This window comes from Bos indicus x Bos taurus, chromosome 8, assembly GCF_003369695.1.
Source record: "Bos indicus x Bos taurus breed Angus x Brahman F1 hybrid chromosome 8, Bos_hybrid_MaternalHap_v2.0, whole genome shotgun sequence".
NCBI lineage: Eukaryota > Metazoa > Chordata > Mammalia > Artiodactyla > Bovidae > Bos > Bos indicus x Bos taurus.
Window position 1 is genome coordinate 25492991 of NC_040083.1, and position 18076 is coordinate 25511066.

The 18076-nt window shown below is 37.9% G+C and overlaps 1 protein-coding gene across 3 annotated transcripts in view; it reads right to left on the reverse strand.

The window, feature by feature from the left end:
- The window catches only part of ADAMTSL1 (ADAMTS like 1), a 1125264-nt gene that overhangs the window by 416837 nt on the left and 690351 nt on the right, over window positions 1–18076 (reverse strand). The window lies entirely within an intron of this gene.

Consider the following 18076-nt stretch of genomic DNA (forward strand, 5'->3'; position numbering starts at 1 on the left):
AAAGTTCTCAAAATAAGTATAGCAAGTTCCCTAAATATGAACCTTCAAGTTGAACACGTGCAAAGATGTGAAGGTGAGTTCACACAGCCAATCATGTAAGTTAGCTCATGGGTCTGGTGCACATTGCCACCTGTGTGAATCCTTTACAAGTGGCTGTGCTTTTGTGTACTTAACTGTAAGGTACTGTATAGAGTACAGTACCACAGTATCTTTATTTCAAGCCCAGGATGTCAGGAAGCATACAAACAGCAGAGATGTAGCTGGTCCTGCTAAGAAGCACCAGGAATTGGAGGCCCAGAGAAAGGATAAAGGAAAACAAGAGGAACAAGAAGTAACTGAAGAACCAGTGCGAGTCATGATGGGGTAAATGGCAAAGGGATTTTCTTCATTTGAGGAGACACTGTTAGTCTTTTGAGGCACAGGACTGGAACACAGAATGATATACAAAGGTTGCAGCAGCCATTCAGAATGCAATCCAGTGCTACTGTGTCATCTATGATGAGAAAAAAAGAACTAGTGTCCAGACATCACTGGATTCTTCTTTCAAGAGGACAGATAGAACTGAATCCAGCAAAGAACCAGAACTTGTGCCAACAATGTCAGGCGTGACTGAAATTGCAGCTTTCCCTCCATCTCCTATTACTGATGAACCTTCAGCTCTCCTATCTCCCACCTCTTCTCCCTCCTCCAGTCAGTAACTCTCCTTGCCTGTTCAGTAGGCGCCAGGCCCTGTATGTTACCTGTTGTACTGTCCTATTGTACTTTTCAAGGTACTGCACTGTAAGATTAGAAGCTTTTTATTTCTTGTGTTTGTTTTTGTGTGTGTGTGTGTGTATTATGTATGTGAAAAGCATTATAAACCTATTATGGTACAGTACTGTATAGTCAATTGTGTTAGTTGGGCACTTAAGCTAACTTTGTTTGGCTTATGAACAAATCGGATTTATGAATGTGCTCTTGGAACAGAACTTGCTTATATGTAGGGGACTTACTGTACTTATTTGTTGCTGTATTTCTTAAAATTACACATTTAAGGACACAAAAAGTCATAATTCTTAAAGCAATAGTTTCAGTGCTAAAGTACATGCTCATTGTAGGGTTTTAGAAAAGAAAGATGACCTCAAAGAAAAAAATCCCATACTCCCATAGTTGTCTCATGTAAAGATAATTACTGTTATTTTGATATATTAATTTCTTTCCAGTTCAGAGGAAATAACAGCACTTCTACATTTTTATAGCCTGCTTTGTTTCCACTTAAATTTTTTGAAGGTATTTCTCACACTACTAAGTAACTTTAAAAACATCATTTTGAGAGCTACATACTATTCCATGGAATGGTGTAACCTGTGAAATCATTCTTTCGTTTCTTGTCATGTAAGCAATTTCCAACATAGAGGTTGATATATGATAGTGTGATAAATCATGTCCATGTATGTTTTATCCAAGTTTCTGCCTATGTCTTTAGAAAAGATAAGTTTCTAAAAGTGGAATTATGACACTAAAAGCAATGAACTTTTATATGGCTCTTGATAAATATAGCCAAATTGTATTCCATAAAGGCTGTACTACTACATACCCCCACCAGCAATACAAGGGAGTTTCCATTTTACTGAACTCTTGTGAACAGAAACAATCAATTTTTGATGAACCATTCAATGATGGCATAAGAACAGTAGTAATCTGCTCTTTTCAAAATAAGTCACATTTTAAAAAAAGTAAAATATAATATGAAATTCTGAGAGAATGCTTATACTAATAATAAATAAATATGGAATTCCAGGTACATTTCTGAAGTGTTTTTGTACATTAGAACCCTAGGAGACAGGGTACTAACATCAGATCCATTTTATGGATGAGATCATGGAAGCTTAGGGAGCTTAAGTAACTTGCCCAAATCACACAACTAGTAAGTAGTAGAGCTGAGATTTGAAACTGAGCCATTCAGAGCTTACACACATAACTGTGATGCTTCACTGTCCCAATTTACTTGTTTGTTCAGCACACATCTACTGAACTTCTATTATGAGTTCAACAGAACTCAATGCATTTACTTCTGGGAATATAAAGAAGAATGAGTATGACCTAGTCTTCACTGTTAAGAAAATTATTCATACAATTCTGACTTGGTGTAAGAAATGCTAGATAGTATTTGTGTTAGGTCTTCAGAACACTATCAGAAAGAAAATGTCATCTGAAAATATGATTGCTGTTGTTCAGTTGCTCAGTTGTGTCGACTCTTTGCAAATCCATGGACTGCAGCACGCCAGGTTTCCCTGTCCTTCACCATCTCCCAGAGTCTGCTCAAATTCATGTCCATTGAGTCACTGATGCCATCCAACCATCTCATTCTGTGTAGTCCCCTTCTCCTCCTGCATTCTGTCTTTCCCAGCATCATGGTCTTTTCCAGTGAGTCAGCTCTTTGCAACAGGGGACCAAAAGTATTGGAGCTTCAACTTCAGCATCAGTCCTTCCAATGAATATTCAAGGTTGATTTCCTTTAGGATTGACTGGTTTGATCTCCTTGCTGCCCAAGGAATTCACAAGAGTATTCTTCAGCACCATAGTTTGAAAGCATCGACTCTTTGGTACTCAGCCTTTGGGTAAAATACAATTACCCAAAGGCTATCTTAGAGAGATAGAAAAGTCCTAGGCTTGAAGACTTGACTATAACCAGACTGACTACATTAATATGCACTCAACAACAGAATGGGACCAAGGAAAGACAAGGCTGGCCAGAATCATAGAAAAAAGGAGAATGGAAGAAATACTAGGTTGTCAGTGCCCTGCCCAACAATGGCCCAGGCTAATGTCCAATGATCCTCCTGATCCCCTTAGCTAGGTAGTTGCCATCACAGTACAGATGCCTCATACCAACCTACCTGCTGCCAGTGAGCTTTTTGCTTATTCCAGAAATATCCCTCATTATAATACTATGTTGATCAAGCCATTTGCCAAGAGCAGTCTTTTTTTATATGACTGCTAAGAGGCAGAGGGGCTGGTTATGCTGCGATGGGTATGGTTCATGTTATGGACATGTAAGTAAATAAATAATTTTCATTGTAAGTGAATAAATTAGTATTTTAATTAAATATTAATCTCACAGGCCAAGTCACTGTGAGTCTGCCTCCAAGAGAAGGATCTGTTCTTTATGTGATTGCTAAAAATATATCAGGTTTCTGAGTTTAAAAAGATGAGAGCTAGGCTCCAGCTTATGATAAATTTTACATGGTAATTAATTCTGTGACCTGGAGATCTTTGGTAGCATGCCATGTAGACATCAGTGTTGGCTGAATATGGTATGTTTTTTGATTTTGAAATTCCTGGAGCATATATGACATAGTGTAGTGGTCAGTGGTAACCACTTTGAAAGCAGAGTCTTCTTTCTGAAATCCTGCCCCTTATTCCTTAGTTTCTATACCTCAGTTCTGTCATCTGTAAAATGGAATAGTAATACTTATATCCTGGGATTATTTTGAGGAGTAACCAAGTTAATATTTGTGAAGCAGTTCAAACAGTGCTTCACATACAGAAGCATTATGTAGACATTTAACAAAGTAATTGTGTAAAAGATGTAAAAATATAATAGATATTAAAAGAGATGAAGGATACGTGGAGAAGAAACCAAAGGCAAAAATTCAGAGGAATGAAAAGATATGGTGTGTTTCTACATTTTCAAGCAGTTATGGAGTTTTGGGTGTATACAGGGAATTGCAGGAGATAAAAATGCCTTCTAGCCATGAATTTTGCAGTAGGTAAAGGGGACCCATTGAGGCAGTTAAAACAAAGGCGATCCAATGATGATTTCTTGCTTGTGAACTCTGGCATTAATCATGAAGACTTTAAAATGCTATGTTTTTCACCCTCCTTTTATTTTCCTAACCTCATTTCCCTGAAAGGTTAATGGAAACACTTCTGAACTAGGAGTTTGATGATGTGAGTCATAGATTTTGCTCTTTCCCTTGCATAAGTGTCTCAGCGCCTCAGATTTTGCTTCCTCATCTGTCAGCTGGATATCACTGGATCTGGAAATGGCCCTGCCTAAAGTTGTGATGCTTTTGAACTGTGGTGTTGGAGAAGACTCTTGAGATTCCCTTGGACTGCAAGGAGATCCAACCAGTACATCTTAAAGGGGAAAATCAGTCCTAAATATTCATTGGAAGGACTGATATTGAAGCTGAAACTTCAATGCTTTGGCCACCTGATGGGAAGAACTGACTCATTTGAAAAGACCCTGATGCTGGGAAAGATTGAAGGCAAGAGGAGAAGGGGACAACAGAGGATGAGATGGTTGGACGGCATCATTGACTTGATGGACATGAGTTTGAGCAAGCTCCAGGAGCTGGTGATGGACAGGGAAGTCCAGTGTGCTGCAGTCCATGGGGTCACAGAGTCAGATACGACTGAGCGGCCAAACTGACTGAAAGCTGTGATCACTGAGATAACTCACACAAGCTGTAGTCAAACACCAAGGGGTTATTATAGAGGTAATGCTTACAAAAATAAAACAAAACCCCACCACAAAGCAGAAAAATACCCACTTCAATACTTTAAATCAGCCTTTTCCTAGATATTTTAAAGTATGAATACTTACTCATGTTTCGAAAGCATCCTTGAGACAGAACGAGAGATTATCATGCTAAGTGAAGTAAATCAGATAAAGACAAATATATGACATCACTTACATGTGAAATCTAAAAATTACAAAACATAACGTACTCACAAACACAAAAAACAAACTTATGAGCATCAAAGGGGAAAGGCAGGGGGAAGGTAAATTAGGAATATGGGATTAATAGATATACACTACTATATATAAAATAAACAACAAGGATTTACTGTATAGCGCAGGGAACTATATTCAGTATCTAGTAATAACCTATAATGGAAAATAATCTGAAAGGCATCTATATCTACACCTCTCTCTCTCTCTCTCTCTCTATATATATATATATATATATATCTGAATGCCTTGGTGTACACCTTAAACTAACACAATATTGTAAATCAACTATAGTTCAATAATTTTTTTAAAAAGCATCCTTGGATAATAGGAGATACAAGTATACAATGTAAAAGACTGAATTAAATGCTTTTCATTTAGCAAATGCAAAACAAAAACAAACACAGCAAATAAAACACTTAACATTATTTCTAAAGAACATCCTGCAATTATCTAACACCTAATAATGATTTGCAAATAATTTAATTCTGCTGCTAAATTAAGTCTTCATTTTACTGTATTGTATTACTTTTTGAGTGAGAGATTATTTGAGTGAAATATGGTATTAAACCCTGGAGAAGAAAATGGCAACCCACTCCATTATTTTTGCCTGGGAAATCCCATGGACAGAGGAGCCTGGTGGGCTACATGTTATTGGGTAGCAAAGAGTCAGACAACTGAGAGACTAAACAACAATGATATTGAAGCAGTAATATTTGAGTTTGGAAAAGTCTTTATTATTAAAAGACATTACCTAATTGTGGACAATAATATTAATACTAACCTCTACTATATGTATATTGAGTACTATAGATATCTGGTTCAGTATTAGGTATTCTGTGCACATTATCTCTACCTCTTCCATCAACTGGAAGGTTTTATCACTCCTACTTAATAGGTGAGAAAAGTGAGGCTGAGAAAGGCTAGGAGGCTGAAAACCATATATATAAAAAAGAGAGAACTAGGGATTGGAACTCAGGTTTGCCTAAATAAAGTATATAAAACAATAATAATACAAAAGGAACAAGACATACTTAAGATGTGTAAAATACTAACAGTAGATCAAATCTGGGAGGCTGAGCTGAGGAGTTCACTGCATCTTATTTTCCACATCAATGTATACCACCTGCTTCTCAATTCTGAGAAATCCAGTGAGTAAATGACATCTAGATCCACTCTGTAAATTTGCAACATCTCTAAGAGAACCACACTCCTCAGTAAAATGTAGTGTGAAAGAACTTCAGTGAAAAAAACTTGCAGTTTTTAAAAGTTCAAGTTTAATAAATTTGAATACAAAATTTACTTAAGTAACAAAGTGACTATTTCACCACAAGGATTTTAATTTTTGCCAAGCATGAATTTCTTCATCCAAGGCATTTATCTGGGCACAAAAGCCTCATGTGAGAATTATGCAGTAAAAAATATTTTCTTCCCTTTTAAAACTTCTTTAAAAAATAGTCTGTTAATATAAAACAGCTGAATTATTTTCTTCACATTTTAACAAAATAAAATTCACCTCTGGAAAGGAAAACAAGCATTAGAAATTTCAGTCCAAAATGGTTTCCGAGGAAAGTTATAGGCCATTAATAACAAATGAGTTAAGTAAATTCGCCTGCTTAATGCAAACTATGAGAGTTACAGGACTGTATTTAGTGAGTTAAGTATTGGACCAATTAATGAATCAGAAACCTTCAAGTATAAAAGAACAAAATGTAAAAAAATATATTTTGAAACCAAATTTGAACAGAGAGTTCCTTATTGATATCAGCACTTCACTCCTAACCAGTCAATTAAGTTCCTTTTCTCAGTTACAAGCTATTGTTTGTGAATTACTCAAACTTTAATTCACTTATAATGAGATTAGTATAGGCTTGAAGAATACTTTATTGGTCTCCAATTAACACATAACAAACCATCCAAACTCCTCCAATACCTAAAATCCTGATGTTATCCTAGTTTCAATTACCATAATTTAACAATCTTGGAAGAGATGACTTGCCATAGAAAATTAAAAAGCTCCCTTTCTAGGCTTTAGCCATCTATTGGCTTTTTTTGTCCCTGCTTACTTTGAAAGAGGAAGGTATATTTGATTTATCTCTCATTAAGAATTTTAAAAATCTGATAAAATACATCGATTTAAATTACAAATTCTTCTCATCTCTTCTCTAAGATTCTTCTGGTGAAATAATCAGACTCATCCTTGGTGTTAGTGTATCATTTCAAGAAAATCTGGTAATTATGTACTTTCAATACCAGAGTTCTTAAGGACAATAACACTTATATTAGGCTCATGAAGCTTTGCCTTTGATTACCTAAAACCAAAGAGTGCCGTTAAGTAAGAACAGGTTACTGAATTTCTCTGAGTACCTCCTGCCTTTCAAATATGGACTCATGGGCAATGAATTTTGAAATAAGAGCGTTCATCTGCTTATCTCTCTCTCTTTTTTAATCATCCAAAAGGAAACTATGTGCTCTTTACAAGAGAACAGGCCTGAAACCATATCAGCAACTCACGCCAGGAAGACTGTGTCCTTTAGACTATGGGTCCGAAAACGACCGTGATTTGGACAAGACCAACAGTTTGAGAGCCCCAGCCAGGGCTTCATGGAGTGCTAGAGCACTGCTTTCCTCCTTCACTTCAAGTGAAACTTTCAGTGTTCACGGGAGCCAGAGAGCAGGAGGGGGTCCCCTAGGAGCCAGTTAAAATACTTCTCCATTTCTGGGGCTTTTTACGAAGACCTCAAGAGGAATAACAAACTCCGAGAACACCCAAGAGGACCAAGTGCAAATGCACTGTTGGGCTGCTTTTCACGTTCCATAGACACATTATCATAAGAGTTTCCTTTGGGAATTGACACTTGATACCAATGAACTTGACCATTAAAAAAGAAGTTATATGAACCTGCAGACACTGTGTGTAATGCTATCCTCAGATGCTCACTATCCTAATCCATGGGTCAAGCTGGATGCAGAAAACCTAGGCACTAGAACTGGAGGTGCATGCACCGCAGATGGTTAGCAGTGGTCTTGCTTTGCACGAGGGAGAAAAGGAGTTAGAAGACATGTCATTCCTGTGACTCTCCTAAGTCTCAAGTTCTCATTTTCCCCTTAGATCTCTCTGTCTCACTCTTGTGCTTAAAAAAGTCATTCTTTAATGTTCTGTGTTTTATTCTATGTTTAAAACAGAATATCTTTCATGAGAATCAAAATGAGCCTTGTTTATGTAGAAACTTGTGTGACACTTGGTCCAAATAGGAGTCAATTCAACACTGTCCTTTCTTCAAAAAGTATATATATAAAAACAGAGAGTAGAATCCTACCAGGATCCTGGAGGTGGAGAAGTTGGAGAGATGTCTTTTAAGGGAATGAACTTGCAACTAGTAGATAAATGAGTCCTGGAGATCTAAAGAACAGCTTAGTGATTATAGACAAGACTGCATTATAAACTTCAGAACTGCTGACAGGCTAGATCTTAATTGTTTCCACTATAAAAAAGCAACAATAATTTATGTGACATGAGAGAAAACATTAACAGTCATACTGCAATGTATATATGGATTAAATCAACTTGTATGCCTTAAACTTGTATAACATTTTATGTCAATTATATCTCAATAAAAAGTGTCTATAGATGACTATGTTTATATTGTATATTAATGATGTACTATGTCCCTAAATAATAGAAATGTTCTAGTATGCATCTTTCAGTCAGTTCAGTTCAGTTCAATCGCTCAGTTGTGTCCAACTCTTTATTTTTTTTTAATTTTTTTTGTGTCCAACTCTTTGCGACCCCATGAATTGCAGCACGCCAGGCCTCCCTGTCCTTCACCATTCCCAGAGTTCACTCAGACTCACGCCATCGAGTCAGTGATGCCATCCAGCCATCTCATCCTCTGTCGTCCCCTTCTCCTCCTGCCCCCAATCCCTCCCAGCATCAGAGTCTTTTCCAATGAGTCAGCTCTTCGCATGAGGTGCCCAAAGTACTGGAGTTTCAGCTTTAGCATCATTCCTTCCAAAGAAATCCCAGGGCTGATCTCCTTCAGAATAGACTGGTTGGATCTCCTTGAAGTCCAAGGGACTCTCAAGAGTCTTCTCCAACACCACAGTTCAAAAGCATCAATTCTTCGGTGCTCAGCTTTCTTCACAGTCCAACTCTCACATCCATACATGACCACTGGAAAAACCATAACCTTGACTAGACAGACCTTTGTTGGCAAAGTAATGTCTCTGCTTTTCAATATGCTATCTAGGTTGGTTCATAGCTTTTCTTCCAAGGATTGTTTATCAATACTAATAGAAGTATTTTTAACAAACATTAATGAATGTTTACTGACTCTGAATATGAATCTTCTTCTATGCACCCAATCCCCTCAGCCATGTGCTCCCAGACAACCACCTATGTCTAATAATAACAAATTCACTTACAAGAGTATCCATAACAAATAATGTTTAATCTGGTAACATTTGCCTATGAAATGCTGATCTTAACTATAAAAAAATGTCTTTGACCTTCCTCATAGCAAACTTCAGTTGTTTTTTTTTTTTTTTCCCTCCCATTTGAGGTTAAAGCTCCTTCATCAGACAAAGCCACCAAAATTCTAGGAGTAATGTATTCTCAACACACACACAGCCTCCTGTGGAAAAGGGCCTTTGAAACAAGGAGACAGAGGTCTTTGGTGCTGTGAGACATACCAGTGCAAATATAAAAAACATCTCCCCTATTAAGCACTCAGTTGAAACGTCCCGGAATCTCGCGGAGGATATCATTGCTTTGCACTGCCTCCTTCATGTGATATATCACGTAGCTCAAACAGATCAGTGCTAAGGGAGAGATTTTTTTTTTTTCTGGCTAGCTAGATATGCAAGCCAAACTATTATGACAACTTGATAAATGCAGCTTTTGAAAATGCTTTCTGTTGTAATAATACAACAAACAACAAGGAGGCATGCAGCCAGGCATCATCCATCAGGTGAGCTGGCTGGGAACAGACATGGCCCTGGTGTCATACCAGCTCTTCTCCATCTGCCAGGAACTCTGACGCGGCCTAAAGAACCGAAACAAGAGTGCACCCCAAAGCTGCATTTTGAAAACAATTTTAAACTGAAGAGGGGGTAATGAAATCTCACCCTGAAAAACAGTGCCATAAATTGAGTCCTCGATGTGAAAGTGTTTCTTTGGCATAGGTAATGTATTTTTGTAACCTTAGTTTTACAATTCAACACTTCTGCTCTATGCTAATCTTTCATTATAAAAACATTCTGAAGGCTGTGCCAGCTTGGAAACTCTGATTTATGTATACAGAGACAGTTACTATAACTTCATGTGCAGATTGAATTCAATATAAATGGAAACCATGCAGGTTTAGGGAAAACAGTCTAAGATGACATCTCTGGGTATTTGCTCTTCTCTTGACCCTAGGGAACTAAGGAAAGTGTCTTTATACTTTTACAGATTCTTGAGCAGCAGGTCAGAGTCTGCAAAGCTGCTCAATTAAAAGTTAGACCCAAGAGGATATTATAGACTGAATTTTGGAGTTTGTCCTGTGAGTTTTCAATTGGTTTATTCGCTATTATGAGTGTTTGGTATGTTCTAAATTATGACTAGAAAAACAAGTGCCAACTTTTTTCCCCAAACAAGTATGATTTTACATATCTCTGCCTTGTCTTCAAAGGCAGACATGCTACAACAAAGCATCAAGTTCTCACAAATATGGGCTAGGGTTATGAAAGTGAGGCGTGTGCTCATGTAATCAAAAGAGAAGAACGCGAGAACAATGGCACTGGAAAGCACAGTGCTCATGCCCAGCTTCTAATGGAACCAGAAACTGTTCCAAGTAGACTGCTCAGATAATCTAATGAGACAATATACAACACACCATCTCAAAGTGAAGATGAGCCCCTGGGCAAGATGCTCAGGTTCACACTGGTAGAATGCTTTCTGATTCACAGTCACTTCACACATTTATTGAGCATTCAATGGGAACCAGTACTAAGCCAGGCATTGTGAAAGGTACAACAGTGAGCACTCCCCTGACCCTTCTCAAAGCTATAATTAAGTTGTAAAGAAGTCCGTGAGTCAGTACAATGTAGGATCAACAATTAATGGGCATGGTCGGGGAACTAAATATGGAGAAACTGGACAGAGGGACCAATTGATGAGAGACAGAAGTAACTTATGAAGGTGATGTCTTAGGAGGGGTGTCATTATGGGCCATTTGAGTCCCAAGAGGGTGACGGGAGAAGGGAGAATTCAAGAAACAGCCTTGGCCTGTGAGCCACAACTACTGAGCCCACGTGCCACAGCTACTGAAGTCCGTGCTCTAGAGCCTGTGCTCCACAATAACAGAAGCCACCACAATGAGAAGACCTGCACCAACACTAGAGAGAAGCCCTCATTCACTGCAACTCACTGCAAGAGAAAGCCCTTGCACAGCAGTGAAGACCCAGCACAGCCAAAAAGTATTTAATCAATTAATTAAAGAAAATAAACAGCATTCCCTCCCTACTCCAGCTTCTCAAAGTATGGCAGTAGGTTTCTGGCCCCCTGAGTCAATTCAGTCAATTCAGTCAGTCTTGACTGAGAACCTACTGTGTGCAAAACAGGAAGCTATAAAGGAAAGCCAAGATAAAACCTGTGCCCACGGTGCCCATAGTTTAGTGGAGGACAGGGTCCTATAAATAGCTATAACACAAGTCAAGCTATGTAAAAGTCACTAAAAATGGTGAAAACAATGCCTTAGAAATACAGCAAAGTGAGACTGGGGGGGCCACTGGTGGAAGTAACTTTAAACAACTGAGGGTTTGTGGGCAGGGGCAGCGGGAGGCATTGTAAGAAGAGGGCTCATCAGGAGAAGGGGCACAGAGTTGGTAGCGTGGCCCCCAGTTGAAAGGATCAGGACACAGACCTGCAGCCACCCAGGATGTGTGTCACTTTCAGAAAACGATTTTTTTTTTAAGTGTATTTTTGCCTATTTGTTTTTCTGCTTTGTAGTTTATTTGTGTGATCTCTGAGCCCCAGCGGCCAGCGAAGCATGTTAGCACTCCACAAGCTTTTACTGAAAAATGGAATGAAGGAGGGAGGGAGGAAAGGAAGAGAGAAAAGAGGCAAGAGAGGAGAGAGGGAAGAAAGGTAGGAACAGAGGAAAGAAGGAAGGAGAGAGGAAGGAAGGAAGGTGAGGGATGAAGGTGCAGAACAGAAGAAAATGCTATACGGATAATTTCAGGTCACAGAGGAATTTTGGCCTCATGTTTGATCTAATTTTTGACCCTGAAACCCAATTAAAATCTTTCTAAAATAAATCAAAGATGAAAAGTTTAAAATGAAATTAAATAGCTAGTAAAGGAAAGAAACTTTGGCTCTTTTCTACAGGCATGTTTACTTTCACATATTTACTCAAAGTTGTATTTGTCTCTGCAATGCATTTGTCCCCTTGGAGAGAGGGCAAGGGGTGGGGGCCAAGGAACTGCTGCCTTTGGCTTGAGATCCACCAGCAGGAAGGACATGCACTTTATAATACATACACACATGCCATAAGGTTTGCAAATGATCTTACACTTGCTCAGTAGCCAAAAGAGGCAAAGAATGAGAATAAAAACAAATGTGTTTTAGCAACATCAAGTCCAACTTTTCCATCTTCCCCATGAGGAAAATGTATATTATGAAACTCTAGGACTCTCACAACCTCACCCCATACAACCCTGGAGCTGGGAATTTATGAATTATTTTGGCTAGAGACAAAAGTTCTTCAATCCGCCCATATCACCCAGATGTCTGATGCAAAATGAGAGCCTGGAGAATCACAACATTTTTCTTTAAAACTATTCATATTCAGAGCAGTTTTTACTCCTCTTCGTGTCTTACAGCAAAATGGGTCCCGTGTTTGACATGGAGTTGAAAGGCACCTTAGACATTCTTTCAATATAAATATGTATTGAACACCTAATCTGTTCCAAGCACTGTCCACATGACATCATAGCGTGTGTGTGCTATGTCGCTTCAGTCATGTCTGACTCTGTGCAACCCCATGGACTGTAGCCTGCCAGGCTCCTCTGTCCATGAGATTCTCTAGGCAAGAATACTTGAGTGGGTTGCTGTGCCCTCCTCTAGGGGATCTTTCTGACCCAGGTCTCTTCGATCTACCTGCATTGGCAGGCAGGTTCTTTAGCACCAGTGTCACCTGGGAAGCTCAAGACATCATAGATGAGCCACTAAATCCCACATCCAATGTCATAAACTAGAAAAAAGTAGGGCCAGAGTCACAATTAGTAGTTTCATAAGAGAATAAAAAGGATAATTCACAAAATAGGATAAAGTTTCTAACAGAGACAATGAAATACATTGTTTTGTTTTTTTAAGATCCAGGTTCCCAAATAGTTGACTGCTTCCCACAGGAAGGGATCTCTTATCTTGACTAGTCAGTCCCACTCCAAAGGCAAAGGTAGAGGCCGGCCCTTAAGCTATTTGAGCTTGGCATATGTGGTTACGGGCTTTGGCTGATGATCACACATGAATGTGATGCTATTTATTGTTCTATACTTATTTTTTCTGTCTCGAGGTAAATAATTCATTCCCAAGTGTATGTAACTCTGATATCTCTCTTTGTTTTTCTTTTGCTCTTAATACCTGGTGTCTCTTTTTTCTTTAAATCTCTCTCACAAACACATAAACACACACACACACACGCACACACACACACGCACACACACACACACATCCTTTCTTTCCTCTACTCCCCATCCCCCACACTCAGTGGTTGAAATGGAGCAAAACAGATAAACTCCCCTTTTCTGTTGTACAAACTGGGCTCAAACAGAGGAAACAGAATGAAAGAAATCTTTGGTGGGGGACAGGGATAATGACAGATACTGAATTGAAGATGGAAAGTTAAACTCTATGGTTGAGAAATTTAATGAGCCTATATGCAGGGCAGGAATAGAGACAAAGATGTAGTAAACAAACCTGCGGACATGGTTGGGGGAAGGAGAGGGTGGGACTAATTGAGAGAATAGCCATGACATATATACACTGCCATGTATAAAATAGACAGCTAGTGGGAAGCAGATGTATTAACACAGGGAGCTCAGCTCAGCGCTCTGTGGCTAGAGGGTGAGATGTGGTTGGGTGGGAGGCAGACACGAGATGGAGGGGAGATATGTATACTTAGAGCTGATTCATGTTGTTGGACAGCAGAACGTAATACAACATTGCAAAGCAATTATACTCCAATTAAAAATAAATTTTAAAAATTTGCTGAAAGAAATTTTAATGGAATTGATTTTGGAAAGTTGATCCCAAGAGAATTTGCATAAATCACGCCAGTTACTGGGCATTAACTTAGTTATTCACTAATAACCTGGAGGCTTACAGAGTCATATCCATAGGCTTAATAATGGAATGGAAAAATTTTTGAGAAAATACTAAGTCCATTCAACCACTCTGGGCAAGGCTGATATTGAGTGGGTGGTGGTTTTAGTTGCTAAGTAGTGTCCGATTCTTTTGCAGCCCTACCAGGCTGCTCTGTCCATGGGTTTTACCCAGGCAAGAATACTGGAGTGCGTTGCCATTTCCTTCTCCAGGGGATCTTCCTAACCTAATTGAACTCGTGTCTCCTGCACTGCAGGCAGATTCTCTACCGCTAAACCACCACGGAAGCTCTCTTGATTTTGAATAATACCAGACAATTGGAGAACTACTCAGAAAGGTTATCACCATGGCTCACAGGAGTACAGTGGCAAACCATTACTTTTATATCCTGACACGCTGCTGTCTATGACTTTTCTTCCCACGTTGCAGATTAAGTCATTTCATAAAAACCTGACTGAGAAATGTTAAACATAAATAAATCTCTTTACCAGAAAATATATTCTTTTTTTCATTACTCCAGCCTCTAAATTCTTAGATTGCTGGAGACAAATTCATCGTTTCACTATCATGCCATCCAGTAGAGCAACAGTTCTAAAGTTCTAACAGTGGACACATTAAAGTTATTAGAAGAGCTTTTACAAAATTACTGAAAGTAGGGCTCCAACCCCAGAGATTCCACTTTAATTGGTCTTTGGTGGAGCCCTGATATTTGTATCATTTATAAAGATTTCCAAGTGACTCTACAGTACAGCTGGGTTAAGAAGCACTGCTACAGATTACTGTCGCTTAGTTGTTAAGTGGTGTCTGACTTTTACGATTTCATGGACTGTGGCCTGCCAGGCTTCTTCATCCATGGGATTTCCCAGGCTAGAATACTGGAGTGGATTGCCATTTCCTTCTCTATGAGATCTTCCTGATCCAGGAATCGAACCCATGTTTTCTGCATTGGCAGGCAGATTCTTTACCACTGAGCCACCCAGGAAGCCCACAGAGTATTATCTATTTACAGAACTGGGAGAAATTCTCTTAGTTCTTAAAATACATTGCAACTATAATCAGTAGAAACTCAATATTATGATAAATTCTCAATAGCAAATGCCTGTTCCTTGAACTTTATATCCTAAGTTATACCTAGGAACTTGTCTAATACATATGTTCAACAAATATTAACTGAATGCATAAAAAATGAGATTCAGTCTTAAAGGTTATATGTTTCTAAGAATTTATTCATTTTTTCTAAGTTTTCCTATTTTTTGGCACATAATGGTTCATAACAGTCCCTATCAGCCTTTTAATTTCTGAAGCATACATCATAATGTTTCCTCTTTCATTTCTGATTTTATTTATTTGCATCTTCTTTCTTTTTTTCCCCTCAGGCTAGCTAAGGGTTAGTCAATTTCATCTTTTCAAAAACCAAATTCTCGGTTTGGTTGATCTTTTCTATTGCTTTTCTACACTCTATTTGATTTACTTTTGCCCTAGTTCTTATTATTTCTTTCCTCTGCTACAATGTGGGCTTAGTTTGTTCTCCTTTTTCTAGTTCAGACCAATAGCAAACAAAAGTGTTGAAGGAGTAGTCTAAAACCTCATGACAAAGAAAAGTCCAGGACCAGGTGGTTTCACAGGTGAATTCTAAAAAACATTTTACAAATAATTAATGCAGTTTTTCTTAAATTCTTCCAAAAAAAAACAAGAGGGAATACTATCAAACTCAAAACCTGAACAAGAAAAACAAAGCTGGAGGAATCACACTTCCTGGTTTCAAACTATATTACAAAGTTATAGTAATTAATACAGTATGGAACTGGAACAAACACAGGCATATAGACCAATGGAACAGAATAAAGAGTCTGGAAACACACCTGTGCCTATACAGTCAACTAATCTTTGACAAGGTGCCAAGAACACAATGGGGAATAGGTAGTCTCTTTAATAAATGGTATTAGGAAAATTGGATAGCCATTTGCAAAAGAATGAAATTCTACCCTTATCTCATACCAAGTAATAAAAATTAACTCAAAATAGATGAAAGACTTAAACATGTCTTTGTTAAACTATAAAACTGCTGGAAGAAAACACAGAGAATAAAGCTTCTTGACACTGATATTAGCAACAATTCATTGATCATAACAGCAAATGCACAGGCAACTAAGGCAAACATTGACAAGTGAAGTTGCATCAAACTAAAGAGCTTCTATACAACAAAGGAAACAATCAACAGAGTGAAAACTCAACCTACCTAGTGGAGGAAAATATTTGCAAACCATATGTCTGATAAGGGGTTAATATCCAAAATATATTTAAAAACTCATATAACTCAAGAATTAAAAAAAAAATTTTTAAAGTGGTCAAAAAACCTGAATAGACCTTTCTCAAAAATAACAACAACAACAAAACAACAAAAAACAGACATACAAGTGGACAAAAGATGCATGAAAATATGTTCATCACCACTATCAGAGAAATGCAAATCAAAACCACAAGGGGACATCATTCACATCTGTTAGAATGGTTATCATCAAAAAGATAAGTGGGAGAAGATGTAGAGAAAAGGGAGCCTTTATGCATTGTTGATGGAAATGTAGATTGGTGAAGGCATTATGAAAAACAGTATGAGGATTCCTTGTAAAATTAAAAACAACGACCATATGACCCAGCAATTTCACTACGGGGTATAAATCCAAAGGAAATGAAATCTGAATCTTGAATAGGCATATACTCATGTCCATTGTAGCATTATTCATAATATAGTTAAGATATGAAAACAACTCAGAAGTCCCTAGATTAATGAATAGATAAAGAAAATGTGGTATGTACATACAATGGAATATTATTTAGTCTTAACAATAATGGGGATCCTGCCATTTGTGACAGCATAGGTGAACCTGAAGGACATCATGCTGACTGAAATGAGCCAGACACAGAAAGACAAACGCCAAATGATTTTGCTTATATGTGGAATCTAAAATAGTAAAATTCACTGAAGCAGAGAGCAGAACAGTGGTGGGGGGTGGGTGGAGTTGGGGGGGTGAGACGGAGATGTTGGTGAAAGGGGATGAAGTTTCAGTTATGCAAGATGAATGAGTTTTGAAGATCTAAAGTACAGGATGATAATGACAGTTAAAAATGCTGTACTTTATACTTGAAATTTGCTAAGAACATAGATTTTAAATCTTCTCAACACACACACACTCTAAATATATAGAAGGGATGAATATACTACTTGGCTTGATTGTGTCGATCTTTTCATGATGTATTCATTTATCAAAACATCAAGCTGTACACCTTAAATATACATTATTTTTAGGTATCAAGAATACCTCAGTTGCTTAGCTTTTTTAAAAAAAGAAAACTGGGGAGAAATGAAAACTTCAGAAAATCTACAGAACTAACCAAATAAGGAATTTTTAAATAAACAGAAAAGGCCAGCCAAGAGTAACAGAGTCCCAGTATGGCTAGTAAAGGTTATGGACACCAAACACATTCCCAACCATCTTTTATTCCAACAAACAGGTTCATGGGACAAACCAGGCATAAACTGGCCCCAAACATTCAGTCATTGGCTTTAGTGTATTCTGCTCCTGAAAAAAGACCAGATCGTGGAACAAAATATCCTTCTAAATATATGACCTGGAATATTAGAAGTACTGGTAATACATTTAGACTAGGCTTTGACCCAAAAGTAAAAGGAAGGCAACCGCAGACTCTCAAACATATATCCCCAAATGTGAAATCTCCTCAATATAAACGACGTGACTAGTCAGACTCATTCTGAATTTGTGTATCTTTGTGTTAAACAAACCTCAGACATGTCCAAGAAAAACAAGGCTGATAACATACAACATTAGATGAAGAATAACAGATAAATCTTGCTTTGGGGCTCACTTGGGCTGAAAGTTCTAAAACCTCTTAAAACAAGTCTTGTGAACCTTAATTGGATGTTATGACAGAGATGAGGTTAAATTTTTAAAAGAGAAAATTTATGTTTGAGA